Source organism: Haliotis rufescens, unplaced genomic scaffold (genome assembly GCF_023055435.1).
Source record: "Haliotis rufescens isolate VD_foot unplaced genomic scaffold, xgHalRufe1.0.p SCAF_3, whole genome shotgun sequence".
Taxonomy (NCBI): Eukaryota; Metazoa; Mollusca; class Gastropoda; order Lepetellida; family Haliotidae; genus Haliotis; species Haliotis rufescens.
Window position 1 is genome coordinate 39,406,626 of NW_025964001.1, and position 15,865 is coordinate 39,422,490.

At 36.7% G+C, this 15,865-nt stretch overlaps 1 long non-coding RNA gene across 1 annotated transcript; it reads left to right on the forward strand.

The window, feature by feature from the left end:
- Nucleotides 1-570: 570 nt before the first annotated feature.
- On the forward strand, nucleotides 571-12,808 carry LOC124118613. The gene is made up of 9 exons (XR_007223087.1): nucleotides 571-1,208; nucleotides 2,351-2,444; nucleotides 3,709-4,017; nucleotides 4,408-4,508; nucleotides 6,223-6,400; nucleotides 7,836-8,886; nucleotides 9,900-9,988; nucleotides 10,247-10,355; nucleotides 11,243-12,808. It is a non-coding gene; the product is annotated as an uncharacterized LOC124118613 (long non-coding RNA).
- Nucleotides 12,809-15,865: the final 3,057 nt, after the last annotated feature.

Consider the following 15,865-nt stretch of genomic DNA (forward strand, 5'->3'; position numbering starts at 1 on the left):
TATCGTCAAAAACAGCAAATATATTAAAACGAGCGAGGGACATCACTCGCTTAACAGAGGTACCACTATACACGAACAACCCACACAACAACACAAGACCTGAGTGAATAAACAGTCAGTTTATTAGACAGCCACAGATCCATTATGTAATCAGTCAACAATATAATGCTTACAATCAATTATTAGGGCATGTTTACAACCAGTTACAGAAGTACATATGTGGGAAGAACATAAGATGAACATGATATGGAACCATTACCCAAGATACATACAACATTAGTCACGGTACAAATTCCAAGGTACACAACGTAATACAACAGTTTACATATGATTGAATATAGTATACCCGACACACCCGAACTAGTACATTACCCGAGTGGGTATTCACACATTCCAGTTCAGCCACAATGCATATTCCAAAGGGTAAACAACGTAATAAAGTTAACATAATTGATATAATCTATTCACATTAGTATGCCATTGGGAATATCTAAGATATAAACACAAGTATGGCATTTGCATTGGTAATAGCATATAGTTAAGATTTAACATAGTATAAGATGGTAACAGTAGGAGCATGACAGTTAAAAAAAGCATGGTTTTCATTGGTTCATATATGTGTTAATATATGTGTGACCTTCCATAGGAGTTCACGTGCATATGTAATAAGCTAAATATGTGTCTGTGGTTTTCATTGGTTAATGTGAGTGACCTATCATCAGAGGTCACTTGCATGTGTAATCAGCCGAATAGTACGCTACATAATCTCACATATGAGAGCTGAATATGTTGGATTAAGTTTTTGTTCTATACTTTAGGTGTTTATTCCAAGTTACCACCTTGTTATTGTAACCAGATATCCACACCATTCTTGGATTCTAAAGTAATGCATTTATGAAAACAGTTAGCCTATATAGCCTTCACCTTCATCGAACACGGCGGGATAACTGGTTGCAGTTATCGTTCGCGTAGTATCGCTGGAAGCACATGCGTCTCTCCGGCTCACCTGCAAATCAAATTTCTAGCGTAGCGTCTAGACACTTTGCCTTCTAAAGAGTTGGATTCGTTTTGTTGGATGTTGTTGTATGCTGTTCTTGTTTGTTACTGTAACTTATTTTGCATACTATTATTCTTTTCAGCAACTGTTTTCTGCGTTTTCTCTCTCGTTCCAGGTCAGGACACTTTACATCTACAACGCAGTAATGGCGGTAAGAATTGTACCAGTATTAACTATATGCAGTGTTAAAGTACAGTTATATGGTTTACTGATATCCTATTCGCATTTCCTCGCAAAGGTTTATGTATTTAACTATGTTCAGACTCATAAGTAATATTATTTCATGTACATTGCGTTACTAGGCAGTCGCGCGTGACAGGTGGCGCCCAAAATTCATGGCGGCTACAAAACGTTTACTATTATTAAAGAACTACATATTTCAGATGTTATTCCAATTTATATGAGGTGTGGGTTCTGATGGAAACACAATTTGCAAACATTTGCTGCGTTTTTTGTCCTATCAGGCAAAAATGGGGTTTATTATGAATACCTATATGAATGTCAAATGTATCATTTTGTTTCATGTCATTAAAATAGGTCATAAGGCCTATGGATATAGGCTAAAGGCCTCCATAAACCTAAGCTTGTCATACCAAGCGACTTAGTGGACCCGGAAATCCATAAGGGTGTCATGATACACCTACTTCATGATACAATACTAATTGCCATGTTTGATTCACTACATGATACAAATCGCATTATATTTTGTGTGAATTCTTCATGTTCCATACCACCCAACAGACAACAAAATGTCATTGATGTCAAATGGTTTGTGTTTGTATGATTGGTTAATTTATTCCTACAGTATCATAGTATAACTGACATTAAATGAAAATATAGGTTGGTGTATCATATGGGTCATATTGTCCTGTAGCAATTTGAAATACATCGCTGAAATGTGACAGCCATAGTGATCATGGTTAGTTATTTGGTTTATTTGGTATCATCAATACCCCAAGGCATGGGTCTAGTATTGTCAGTCACTGTATTGTCTTGTCCGGACCTAGCTGCAGTGGGGCGGTCAGGTAGCCTAGAGGTTAAAGCGTTAGCTCGTCACGCCGAAGACCCGAGTTCTATTCCCGACATGGGTACAATGTGTGAAGCCCATTTCTGGTGTCCCCAGACATGATATTGCTGGAATATTGCTAAAAGTGGCGTAAAACCTCACCCCCTCACTCACTCACCTAACTGCAGTAAACGTATCTGTGCTGCCAGAGCAAGATAATTGTGTTTAGATTTCCACAAACCTATCTTCCTGTGCCATACCTTATTAATTTTCTAAATTTGTTTCAGAGTGGCATTGTCTCTGTTAGCGGACATCCTACGACACGGCCAGAGCTTGGTGGACCAAGTACTCTTTCAACTGTTTTGATTGGACCATCTTGAGGTAAAGTAACGTTTTCCTTGTTTATTTGCATCTAACGTAAAACATTTTGCACAATTATTTCTATATTTTTAACCTGTATTACATTAAAAAAATAAATCCCAAAGTACCTGTTAACAAAAAAAACCATTCAGATTTAACATGTCATTAAGTTATAGTGGCCTTAGACTGCTGTTGTATCTTTTAAATTGTAATGACAACTCAAACTGCTATGGTTGAACATTGCGGGGCGGTTTTTTTCATTAAAAAAACATCAGTTAATATTCCGTGTCTCGAACACAAACCTCAGCAGTGAAATATTGCAATACTAGGATAAACCTGATAAAATAGAGTGCAGAGTTACTTCTCTTTACATCATGTTACATGAGCACTGATCTATTGCACATCTCCTGTTTGGATCATGGTGGCAGATTCTGAGGAGTTTGTGTGCTTGTTTTGCCATTTGCAAACTTGGCCAATGCAAATGTGAAATTTGCAGGAAAATCACTGGAGATAATGATTTAATATTTATATATTTACTGTATGCTAGGCATTGTTTTAGATAATGAGATTAATATTACTGTGTGTAATTGTCTCTTAAAAAAATAAGCCTGAAATAGCAATCAGCTGTACATCCCACATTTTCTTCCTTATCTATCGGTTATTCACTTTAAAAAATACCCAAAATCATAACTGAGAAGAATTTGTAATGCTGTGATAGAAATACATTGTGTCTCTAACTCCTCATGTTCATTTTAAGGGGTCAGTAGAGTTAATGTAAATAATGGTGAGTTTAGTGCGATCTGCTGATCAGTTCACACCATCTTTCCTAGGCAAGGGAGTTAACTTACTTTAAAAGTCCAGCTTCCACCCTTGCCAAACTAGGCTGGAAATTCTAAGTTATGTTTTGGCTGGACTACGAGTCTATGCATAGTCCAATCAAAATTGCATTACAAAATCGACATGTGGTTTGTAAACTGCTGTTAAGATTGCTGTTTGGGAGGGACATAGAAGGGCCATAACTCTTAAAAGCAAATTCTAGCCTAGTTTGGCAAGAATGGAAACTGGGCTTTTATAGTCTGTTAACTCAAAAAGATGAGTTCAATCACGATTTTGCCGAAATTAATATAAACAATATTTAATGATATCTTCGATTAAGTTAATATAATAGATTACAAACAAACTACTGTCACAAGCCTAATTATAAACATAATGCTGAGTGTTGCGTTGAGACAAAAACATGACATGATTCAATTCTATATACATATGATTATTTTTCAATTTGCAGATCCTGTATTGGAGACTCTAAATAAATGTAACAGAGCCATGCTTTTCTCTGCTATGATGGATTCAGACCTTTTTAACAGCGGCTTTGTCTCCAAAACCCGTAGACAACTCCCTGAAATGGAAAGAAAAGTCTTAGACCTAGCTGCGGCCACAGATATTGTACAGGCATTTTCTACTCCATTGCCTTTACACAGGGAAGTCAGATGTTTGTGTCCTATTTTAAAAGTGGGTGCTTCTCTGGAATCAGGCCATCCATTTCCAATGTTCTTCAGGAATCGGATTCAACAGTCACTCAACTTTTACCATATAGGTGATGTTGTTAAGTATTAGTAATGTCTGTCCTTTAATACAGTTATCATAGTATGGATTCATACCAATTTCATGAAGTCAGAAAATTATTATTATCTATCTGTATAGCATTTAGCAGTCTGCAACTTTAGCCACTAGTTGGAAGCCCAAGGCTAGTAAAATTCTGTTTGGTCTATTAAACGCAGTTAAGAATAGTCCATATAACAACACTACCCCATTCATTCTACTGAAAATGATCCTAAGAGCCGAGTTCAGACTAGTACCAGTAGTAGTCTTGGCAGATTTTGGAGACTGATTATGTGTTACTTTACTAGCCTATATAGCATGAGTGGTGCAGCCCTGAATATAGTACATTTATGAATTATGCACATTATATCTTTTTTGTCCTAAGAATACTCACCCACAAAGACTTGAACAAGAAAGTTCTACAGCAGCAAAAGGCAGCACTCTCTCGAAGCAAAAGCCATGTGAAACAGAATGGGCATACTGATGGTAATGTATATAGATAAATATATTGTGCTGTAAAAGGTAGCTCAAAATGGGCCATTGTTTGACAGTTTCCTTCCTACATGCCATGGTTGGTTATCAACAATCTGAAATTTCAGTTCAAGCATTTTAAATGGCATGTTGACAATCTTTGATATACTGGAAGCATTTTATTAAGCATTGTAATTTGGTACAAATTCTCAATTTGAATTTAATTCTGGTTCCTTTGTCAGCCAGTGTTCCATGTATGAATCAATTTGTATTTTATTGGACATATATGTGCAGTAATGATATAAGTTGTTTGGAAACCTCTGTTACCTTTGTTGCATTTTCTTGTTCACCGAGTAAAACCTTTTTGATCAGTATATTTTGAGTCTACGAGCCCAAACTTGGTTCTTAGCATCATATTCAGTATATTTTAGTGTTATCATATGGCATTACTAGACCAAAGAGACTTTTAATAAACCTGGGCTTCCCACTAGTGGCTAAAGTCTCAGACTGATTGTTCCTAAAATTAACCATATGGCTGCCACTAATCTTAAAGTCCATAGATAATTGAAAATCCTAAAACACAACCTGTTTTTTTTTAATCCAAAAGTAGTTAATTGCAATCATTGTCTTTTCGTTTGTTAAATGCTGCATTCACCAATATTACAACTACCAGTTTATAATGGCAGCTGTAAATAATAAACAAAATTGAAATCCTCAGTGGCTGATAAATCTGAAATATATCTACTAGCCACAGGACAAGGCATGTCTACATTCACTTGTGCTGATATTATGTTTATATTTGTCCACAAAAATTCTGAAAACCTTCATTGAAGGAAATAAATGATTTTGGCTCAGTAAATGCATCTGCCACTGAATAAGTACTTGGAGCATATTTGGTTGTCCAAGTATAGAATTCTACATACCACTGCTCGAGTCCTGTAGTCCTTTGCAGTACTGCCCATTAGTTAAGGTATTATACGTACCAGTAGAAATTTACCCTTTTTAAGGGTTCTGCTGTATGTTATCATTATAAGGACAAGTGTACTAAAACTGTTAGTTTCTATTGCTGGTATGGCACTCCAATGTGTCAAGCCCTGAGTAATCTGTGGAGTAGCTGTATTGAACTCAAAGTATGTTGACATTCATCATGTTCATCTCTTATTATGCACATACCACTACCTTAACAGCAGTTGTTATGATTGCATACTTTTGATTTTCTTTGTAAGTATGTTTATTTTCATTGTGATCATAGTCATAGTTGCTCACATTTAATGATATACCCAGTAGTTTGCTTTTGGCAGTTACATCTTATATTAGTCTAATTTCCATACGTTTCATGACTATGTTATGTTTTATTTCTGTTATCTAAAGACCACAGTGGACAATACATTTTCTACGAAATGTTATTCTCATTTGGGGCCATCTATGTCAAATAATTTATATGAATTTATACATGAGAGGACAAGTATTGAAAAAGTAATTATTGTATATACCAACTTAGTTTGGAAAAATAGCAATAACATTATTGTAATGTTTGATTAGGTTTGTTTAAGGCATCATCAGGTTTTTTCATTGTTTGTAATTTTCATGGGTTTCTTTCAGCCTTGTGTTTCTTTAAGTATAAACATAATAAAGTATAGTTGGCCATGAATATAAGAAGAACAAATTAGACTTTTTAAAAACTTTTGTAGTTAATCAGCATGATCAGAGCAATGTTGTTGTTTTTCAGGACCCAAGAGACAATGCTACAGCCAGTATTTCAACAGCAGATGGAGTATATGCAAAGTAGTGTTTGATAAGTTGTCCATTCTTGCACAGTCTGAAGACATATCCAACAAGCTTCAGGTATCATCTGTGATTTTCAACTGTGTCAAGAAGAATGCAGATGAAAATCACATCCATGATAGGTAAACTTTATATACACGTTCCATAGTTACAGTATAAATGTTTTTATCTTGGCAGTGCCATTATCACTCTCATTTCACAAATGCTAAACTTTGATAGGCCATCATTATCGGCCGACCTGTTATGGGCTATGGAACAGAATAATAACAGAAGAGAATGTTTGGAAATAAAAGGCCAGGTGTGGAAGGCGGCGACTGGCGCTAGACCGAGCAAAGGGAGATAACTCCGAGCAGCGAAACCATGTGCTCTCCACTGTACAGCAGACGAGCTATATGCATTTGTGTCCACCCATGGAAACACGAGGGCTGGAATGGGCTCCCACTGTACAAGCAGGCAACCGAGCATACGAGCGAAACCTTATCAGGCCAGAGCCCGTCCAAACCTTGCCACACCTAACGGTATTTATTGATATAAAGCGATAATCAGCAACAACAACATGAACAACATTCATAAGGTTTTTACATTTTGCTGCTATGTACATGAAGGTGTGACAAGAGCGAGGGAAGGGAGGGTGGGTATTTTTTATGAAGGTGTATACTGGTGTACTGAAGCGGTTAAAGATGGCGATGTGAGTGTTTTTGAAATGACGTAATAAATATGACGTCACTTGAGAAACAAACAAAGACGATAACAAGGAGAAGAATTTGTTTGGCAACAAGGCCACGTGTTATGGTTGTGGTTATTTCGTATCACAAATTGGAGGGTGATAATTATTGCGGAGTCACCGAATGTATCATTATATTATGATTATAACTTAGAGTGATTATGTAAACTTGAATATGCTTGTGTATGAACAGATGAGTATGCGCCTATGTGTCCATGTGGCCGAAAGGGAATACACGATGTACATAGACTACTTGGATATGCCTGGAATTACATTAAGATTAGATGTATAAGTTAAGGTAGATTTATCAGGCGGGCCAATAACACCATTTAGCTAAATATTGCTAAATGACATTATGCATCCTCCTCCTGTTATGAATGTAACCAAATAGTCAATAAACAAAAGTCAGTGTTTGTTTTTAGCTACCTGACTGATATTATCAAGTTTCATTTACCACAAAGTTTGCTTATTTACGAACCGTCCCAATCTTGCTCACTCACTACTCCCTTCTTGGGGTGAAACTGCACATTGGTGCATCGATGCATCGTGATTTTTTTGTATCAATACAAGACGATATCGATGATGACATCCAGCATTTTTGTCAGTCAACTATCGCGAAATGTGTTGTAATTAGGGTTTCAAGTTCACTAATTAAACTAACCGCTGCAAAACATGTCTACAGCTATCTTTACCTTTTTATAGTCAAGACGTCTCCACATGATTTGACGTAAATATGCACATTGCAATACGTATTGTATCATGATCTTGCTGTTGTGTGTCACTGTACTCCCTTCACCTATGATAGTAACACATTTATTTGACTATTTTAACAGGCCTCTACACATATTTGGGCTTCATGACACTGATACACTTTTGCAAGTTCTAAAGGATCACAGAATCCATGGAAACCACGTTGTAGATGACCCTGTGGACTTCAGCAGCTTGAAAAAAGAAATAAAACCAAAAAGTGTTGAAGAAGAGTTCCACATTTTGTCATCAGTATCAAACTATCACTGGGACAATGACCAAAAAGCGAGCTACATGCAGTACTTTTCTACATACAATGAAGACACAAGGAAGTACCCTACCTCTTTAAGAAATAAAATCATATTTCACTTCTGAATTGGATGTCAAGAAAAGTATAGACAAAGTGTGAAGATGCTTTCTGCTCAACATGCTCAGGGAAACAGTGAAAACTGCACTCACTCATCATCGCTGTTTGACAACTTCTCAACACGTCTCATTGAAGGTGGCACTATTCTCTGGCAGTCTCATTCCTTTACAAAGGATGTGTTGATTATGAGTGACTATTGTCCTGAAAGTGGAAAGTTCAAGCCCCAGTCATACTGCAAAGTGACAATGCTTCATGAGGAGGAGGATACAACACATGTCCAGTGTTCTTGTTCTGTTTACAAGATGTCATGTTAATGAAAGTTACATTGAAAATGACAGCACAGAAGAAACATCTAGACACATCAGGTGTTACATGCATGCATGCCCGATTTGTGAAAGAGTATTTACTGCAAGATTATCACAATCTCTTCAATTCAGAATTTCAACCTGAATCTGACAAAGATAAAAAGTTAAGGGATTCAATGTTAGTGCAAAATCAGGAAATAGTGCTGGTTGCAGAATCTCCTCGTGTAACCAAATATACAGTCAAAGGAAGAAATGAAAGTGTTGAATTTGTACATGTCAACAATAATACCTGGACTATTTCATGTCAATCAGGACTTTGTTCTGTTGGAAAATCTAAAACTGTAAAGAACTTAGAGGGATCCCAAAGGATCTGTCCACATTTATTGTCAATGAAAGAAAACCAACAACTCTGGATTCCTTCACATCAACTGAGAGCACTTCTACCCCGGTACATTCACTGAAAAGGTATGTTAAACCATGCAACAAAACCTTTGTTTGTATCTTATAATGAAAAGTACATGTAGGTATCAGGTCATGAGTTTTCCGCCTGTCCTGGCTTTGTTATCAGCAAAATCTGAATCAAAGTCACTTTAAGATGTAATACCTATACATAGGGGTGGCTACTGGGTGTTATTTTCACTATTGTAGTTGTATTGTAATAGTAGCCCACACTATCATGACTATTGCAATAGTATTGTGATAGCAGTAAACCAACTTTAATGCTATAACTAATTGAAACTACCATATTCGATGTGATAAGCGCCCACGCCGATATTTTCTAAGATATTGGCTAGTGAACAATCCCAATTAGCACCCCTTCTGATTGATCAATGTACACAAGACTTATTTATTCACATATAATATGCACTCGTGTGTTATATGCACCGTAAATAATGGGGAATTAAATTCTGGAAAAATATATCTGTCGTACATAAACATTTCACGCTGTCAGCATGGTCAGCGTAAACCACGAAATTTATCTTTCAACTCTTCTTTTTTTTTCACCAAAATAATGTTCTAATAAGAGCCCCCTATTTCTAATTTTGAGAGTGCCTAGGGTGCTTATTACGTCGAATACGGTATTAATTTTTATGCATACTATTAACATTACCAAGGTTTCCTGTCGATATAGGGCAAATAATTGCAATAGTTTTATAGTTTCATATACCAGTACCGGTATTGTAAAATTACTATCGTAATTGGCTCATTATTTACTGATTGATAGATTTTTGTGGTTTGTTGTTAAATTCACATCTGATGCATCCATTCTTCTTAGTATTAATAAACATAATATGTCAAATACTGATAAATACTGTTCAGGAACATATGGTTGAAAAAAGGCACATTTCTTTTCACTCAGTCAAAATTGCTGATTTTATCCTTGGAATTGTTTCCTTTTCACATGTTCATAAAACTTTAGATCAGGTTTATATTTCTACACTTTTTGTTATTGCTAATGTTTGCACTTTCATCACCAGTCAAACTTCAATGTCGACACTGGCTTCTGGGACTTTGGATCACTGAGTAAACATATTCCAACTCCTCAGAGTTGCCCAAAATATAGGGAGTAAGTAGTATCTTTATCTTTAATCGCTCTGCTGTGTGAACTATTTGTGTATAGATTTCATATAGTCTGACAACAAAACACTGCAATGGAACTATCTAAATTCAAATGTAAGCTATTGAAGTCAATGCTTATTACTCATGTTTCCTAACATTAAAACATGTTAAGTGCACATTGTTTCCTCCACTGCTCTTTGTTAAAATGTTCCGTATAATATTGTATTTTAAGGGATTAATTAGGACATATCTTGTTGTATTTCAGAAATATCCACTTGCATGAAAAATGGTGCTTTCAGCACCAAACAGATGAATCTGGTTTTGTCAGTATTACCTTGCTTTGTCCTGCACTACCAGAAAACTGTTCATGTGGGGTATGTATGAATTACCAAGCACAGTATGTCCAGTTTGCTTTGTCGCTGATAGCCATAGGGACTGGAGGGATTTATCCACACCTGCTCATATTGACTTGAATGCCATATATGTATAATGTTATGATGGATCATAAATTAAGTAATTTTAGAAAAATGCTAATTTTTAACCAAACGATTAAATAAATCCTAATTTGCCTGCCAGAGGCACATGGTTAAGAATCAGCTTAAAAAACTACCCGACAGTTGCAGGTCATTTTGACTTTTTGTAACCTTATCAAACAGAACTTTGTTACCAAAAAGTCACTCTGACAGCCTTTGCTTTCAGTTCATGTCTGATGTTGTCCAATCACAAGATGTTGGCATACCGTATTCGACGTAATAAGCGCCCGGGGCGCTCTCAAAATTAGAAATAGGGGGCTCTTATTAGAATATTATTTTGATGGAAAAAAACATAGTTGAAAGATAAATTTCGTTGTTTATGCTGACAGCCTGAAATGATTATGTACGACAGATATATTTTTCCAGATTTTAATTGCCCATAAATAAGGGTGCATATAACATGTGTGTGCGTATTATACCGAATAAATAAGTCTTGTGTACATTGATCAATCGGAAGGGATGCAAATTGGGCTTGTTCACTAGCCAATATATCAGCAAATATCGCCGTGGGCGCTTATTAGAGCGGGGCGCTTATTACGTCGAATACGGTATATATATTTTAGATCCATTTACAAGATTAAGGATGACTGGAAGAATGTATACTGTAGGGGTCAGATAATGCTCAAAATGTACTCAGGACAATCCATGAATTTACAGGTCCAATTCATATGTTACCACTGGTCCTTGTTGCTTTTTCAATCATGCACCAAGCTTTAATCTTTTTTCAGTGCACCTTCCATGATGTACAAACACCAGATGGCATTAACCTACTACAGCAGCACAGCACGAAAACAACTTTACACCCGACTAGCCCCTATTATGGCAACTGTTTGCTGTGTCATACAGAGGAAGAGGACAGTATTCATTTTTGGAGGAAGAAACCACCATTGTTGATGAACTGTCATGACTTTTTGTATAGAATTACAAGCTTTTCAAGTGACAGTGTCACATTCACTGGTTACTGCAAAGAAATGGATCGTATGTACAAGTCAAGACACAATGAATCCAGTTTTATGTCTCAGAGTACATTTAACAACTGTTTTTTTCTCCTGGGCAGCTAATATGAAGATTGACTTCAGGAAGATTGGAGATCCATTCTGTAAATCTTCCGAAGTACTTGCATGTGATGGAACCAGTCAGTTTTAGAGATGTCAAACTTATTCGGCCCGAAATACATAATCTTTTGCAGAGTTCTTACACATCACAATTTGCAGCTGAAATACATGTACATTATTTCATAGTGTACCTTGCAGACTATGCAAAGAACTTGCTTACACATTTACCTGCTTACCAGGATGCACATAGCATCCCTAAATCTTACAATCCAGAAAGTGGCGTGGCATATCGTTTTACCGAAAGTGGAGAACAGGTTAGAAAACTCCCTATCTACAACATAAACAAGATCAGCAAAACTAAAATTTATGATGACCTACCAGCAGCAGATGAAAGATGTAACAAAGACTTCCCTAGAGTCAGCACAAGTGGACACAGTAGTTTGTTTTTCTGGTTTTTACCCATTCATGGTCATTGTCTTGGGTTCCACATAATTCCTGAAAGCGAAGGCAGAAAAGATCCATTTGCTTCCATGTTCAGGTACCTGCCTGAACCACTGACACATGTACTTTATGACTTTGCTTGTTCACTTTCTGAATACTGCTTGAATAGAGAACCTTCATTCTTTAAAGACACTTGATTCTTCCATGATTATTTCCATGGTTGTACGCATGTATGTGGCGACGCTTTCAAGTCTTCAGTGTTTGAAAATGTGGGTGTCAACACGGAAATCTGTGAGCAGTTCAATTCGTTCCTTACAAAATATCAAAGCAACTTCAACTCATTTGAGCCAGAGCAAGTTTTGTTTTCTTCTCCTTCTGGAGCAATCAAAATGGAATTAGAGAAAAACCGAAATGTTTTATCAACGATTGCAAGTTGCTTTAGATGGTTCAAAGTAAAATGTGATGAATAGTACTCACTAACATCAATGTTGCATGATACCGGTGATGTAGGACTGGTTTTAGGACTGTATATTAACGTCGTTCAAGCCCAACTAGGTTACTCAGTGCATGAGAGGTTTTTCTAGGTACTCAGATGTTTCAAATCAAACTGACACTTTGTTCTGTAATACTCTGCTGTAGATATATGATATTTTTCCAGTTATATCTATGTTGTCATACTGCTTTCCTCAAACTTTTTACATTTATGGTTTATTTTGTTGTAGTTTGAACAGTGAAATGAGTCATACATAGATTTGTTTATTTGCTTTAATGTTAGTCTTAATAAAAAGATAAAACTTACAAAATGTGTTTATTTATTTTGTTGAGAACACATATTACCTATCTGTGTAACAAAAGTATTCATTCAACAATAATACCACCAGTCATATACTAAAGAATCTTGCAACAATACAGCACACAAACAACTTCAAACAAGTAAAAAGTAATTGAGTTATTACATGATACTCAATGAATATATTAAAAAATGCTTCTTAACAAAGCTAATTATAGGCACATGCGCGTATGGTGTTATGTCATACATGATATTAACCCCATTTGAATACTGTAGACGTTATGATTCGCCAACATACCGCATCAGGAAGAGCTAGGGTTAGGTTATATATGTCAAGTCTGATGCCGCCACAGATATGTAACCGCCCTATTTGGGTTAAGGTTTCTACCCAATATATGCCTGACAGTGATTTACAACTGGGTTATTCCTAAATACAGACGCTGATGTTCTCGTATCTCAACATAAACGTGAATCATGAGGTGCTAGGGTGAGGTTTTCTACCCAATATATGTCCGGCACTGATGTAAAACTGGATTATTCTTGAATCAGGCGCAGATGTTTTCGTATCTCAACAGAAACATGAATGGTAAGGTGCTAGGGTTAGGGTTTCTACCCATTATATGTCCGACAGTGATGTAAAAGTGGGTTATTCCTGATACAGACGATGATGTTATGAAATCTCAACAGAAACATAAATGATAAGGTGCTAGGGTAAAGGTTTCTACACAATATATGTCCGACAGTGATGTAAAACTCGATTATCCTTGAATCAGACGCAGATGTCACGAAATTTCAACAGAAACATGAATGATAAGGTGCTAGGGTTAGGGTTTCTCCCAATATATGTCCGGCACTGATGTAAAACTGGATTATTCTTGAATCAGACGCAGATGTCACGAAATCTCAACAGAAACATAAATGATAAGGTGCTAGGGTTAGGGTTTCTACTCAATATATGTCCGACAGTGATGTAAAAGTGGATTATTCTTGAATCAGGCGCAGATGTTTTCGTATCTCAACAGAAACACGAATTATAAGGTGCTAGGGTTAGGGTTTCTACTCAATATATGTCCGACAGTGATGTAAAAGTGGGTTATTCCTGATACAGACGCACATGTTATGAAATCTCAACAGAAACATGAATGGTAAGGTTCTAGGGTTAGGGTTTCTACCCAGTATATGCCCGACAGTGATGTAAAAGTGGGTTATTCCTGATACAGACGCTGATGTTATGAAATTTCAACAGAAACATAAATGATAAGGTGCTAGGGTTAAGGTTTCTACACAATATATGTCCGACAGTGATATAAAACTGGATTATCCTTGAATCAGGCGCAGATGTCACGAAATCTCAACAGAAACATGAATGATGAGGTGCTAGGGTTAGGGTTTCTACCCAATATATGTCCGGCACTGATGTAAAACTGGGTTATTCACGATACAGACGCTGCTATCACGAAATCTCAACATAAACACGAATGATAAGGTGCTAGGGTTAGGGTATCTACCAAATATATGTCCGACAGTGATGTAAAACTGGGTTTTTCCCGATACAGACGCTGCTATCACGAAATCTCAACAGAAACATGAATGATAAGGTGCTTGGGTTAGGGTTTCTACCCATTATATGTCCGACAGTGATGTAAAAGTGGGTTATTCCTGATACAGACGCTGATGTTATGAAATCTCAGCAGAAACATAAATGATAAGGTGCTAGGGTTAAGGTTTCTACACAATATATGTCCGACAGTGATGTAAAACTGGATTATCCTTGAATCAGGCGCAGATGTCACGAAATCTCAACAGAAACATAAATGATAAGGTTCTAGGGTTAGGGTTTCTACTCAATATATGTCCGACAGTGATGTAAAAGTGGATTATTCTTGAATCAGGCGCAGATGTTTTCGTATCTCAACAGAAACATGAATGATAAGGTGCTAGGGTTAGGGTTTCTACTCAGTATATGCCCGACAGTGATGTAAAACTGGATTATCCTTGAATCAGACGCAGATGTCACGAAATCTCAACAGAAACATGAATGATAAGGTGCTAGGGTTAGGGTCTCTACCCATTATATGTCCGACAGTGATGTAAAAGTGGGTTATTCCTGATACAGACGCTGATGTTATGAAATCTCAACAGAAACATAAATGATAAGGTGCTAGGGTTAAGGTTTCTACACAATATATGTCCGACAGTGATGTAAAACTGGATTATCCTTGAATCAGGCGCAGATGTCACGAAATCTCAACAGAAACATGAATGATAAGGTTCTAGGGTTAGGGTTTCTACTCAATATATGTCCGACAGTGATGTAAAACTGGATTATTCTTGAACCAGGCGCAGATGTTTTCGTATCTCAGCAGAAACATGAATGATCAGGTGCTAGGGTTAGGGTTTATACTCAATACATGTCCGACAGTGATGTAAAAGTGGATTATTCTTGAACCAGGCGCAGATGTTTTCGTATCTCAACAGAAACATGAATGATCAGGTGCTAGGGTTAAGGTTTCTACACAATATATGCCCGACAGTGATGTAAAACTGGATTATCCTTGAATCAGACGCAGATGTCACGAAATCTCAACAGAAACATGAATGATAAGGTTCTAGGGTTAGGGTTTCTACTCAATATATGTCCGACAGTGATGTAAAACTGGATTATTCTTGAACCAGGCGCAGATGTTTTCGTATCTCAACAGAAACATGAATGATCAGGTGCTAGGGTTAGGGTTTCTACTCAATATATGTCCGACAGTGATGTAAAACTGGATTATTCTTGAACCAGGCGCAGATGTTTTCGTATCTCAGCAGAAACATGAATGATAAGGTGCTAGGGTTAGGGTTTATACTCAATACATGTCCGACAGTGATGTAAAACTGGATTATTCTTGAATCAGGCGCAGATGTTTTCGTATCTCAACAGAAACATGAATGGTAAGGTGCTAGGGTTAGGGTTTCTACCCATTATATGTCCGACAGTGATGTAAAAGTGAGTTATTCCTGATACAGACGATGATGTTATGAAATCTCAACAGAAACATGAATGATAAGGTGCTAGGGTT